Source organism: Condylura cristata, unplaced genomic scaffold, assembly GCF_000260355.1.
Source record: "Condylura cristata isolate star-nosed mole 26May11 unplaced genomic scaffold, ConCri1.0 scaffold00004, whole genome shotgun sequence".
Lineage (NCBI taxonomy): Eukaryota > Metazoa > Chordata > Mammalia > Eulipotyphla > Talpidae > Condylura > Condylura cristata.
This window is the reverse complement of record NW_004567105.1, coordinates 13,240,976-13,242,468: the sequence shown is the minus strand read 5'-3', so window position 1 is coordinate 13,242,468 and position 1,493 is coordinate 13,240,976.

Below are 1,493 nucleotides of genomic sequence, written 5' to 3'. Positions count from 1 at the left end.
TGCCACAGTGGCTGCTGACAGCTTGGCAGTGTTGTGTCTTTAACCCCTGCACCACCAGGGATGCCCTATACAAAAATGTTTTAAAGCAAATACACTGGAAAACTTTTTGCAGATCACCAGTGCATGAATCATTATACTTGTAAATATTAATTTCTATTTCACATTACTTTTTGTTTTTGAGACATTATCGAGGTTGGTACTAACAAGATGATGCACCTTGTAAATATAAACCTAGTATATGGACAAATACAGTACATATTGTGAATTTATTTTTAATTCCATGTGATTGTCTTAGTAACATTTTCTTTTCTCCAGCCTCATTATTGTAAGAGTACAGTACATATGAATATTTATATAACATATCAAATGTGTGTTAATCCATTGTCTATATTATGGCTAAGGTTTCTGGTCAACAGCAGGCTATGGTAATAAGCTTCTGGGGAGTCAAAAGTTATAAACAGATTTTTTACTGCATGGTAGAGGGGGTGAGCACCCCAAATTCACGGGTTGTGCATGGGCAGAAGTAGAGGACACCAAGCAAAAAGAACACTAGTCCATAAATTCTCCACCAGGAAGTGACATGTCATTTCAACTCACACTTCATTGGCCAAGTGAGGCCCATAACAAGGTCTTATTGCAAAGGCAGCGATGAACTAAAACTCGATCATGTATCCTAAAAGAGTAAAATGGAAAATGTTTAGTTCTCAACACTGATAATTCCCACAGAAAAGGGTATTAATTCCAGTGGAAGCTAAAGCTGCCAAAGATTTAAAAAAAAAATACTTAATTCTACTCAGCGTCTGAAAAATCCTTCTGAATCTGAGCAAATGGCAAATGAGTAAGAATTCTAAATCTTTGCACTTAAATTTATATAAGGGAGAAAAAAATTGGTGCATAGACTTTTAATTTGGGGGTTATTTTTATATGCTGATGTAACATTATTTGAAGTTTATCTTCTCCATGGGGAGAACTGCCTGAATTCTGATCCTTTCTGTTGTATCTCATAGCTGGCATACATTGAAATGAAATATAGTATGGGGTCTCATTTTCAGCAAGAGTGCAGGTCAGCCTTGCTGATTATCTGATTCATATCTTTTTTCTATCATGTTTTGAAGCCTTCTGGTGGCAAAAGATAAATCTACTGTGGTCTCAGTTTGAACTTTAGTTGATAAGTAGCAGGAAGTTATTGAAGTTGTTAGGACAAAGAGAACATGATCACAGAGGACGCTTCAGAAAGCTAAAGTGAAGCAGGGTGTGAAGTAAGCAGGAAAGGGAAACTTAAGTGAAGATGTTAGTATAAGACTTGGGGAATAAATAGGAATTTCTAGATTTGAACAACGGCAATAAGAATGGAAAAAGTGGACCCTTCCTGGTGGCTCAGCGGGTTAAAGCACAGCACTAAGAAGCTTAAGCCACTTCTGCATGAGTTCGATCCCCGCCTGCCCCAGAGGAGACCCACATGGCATGGCAGACCTCTCCTGACCCGCCCGCTG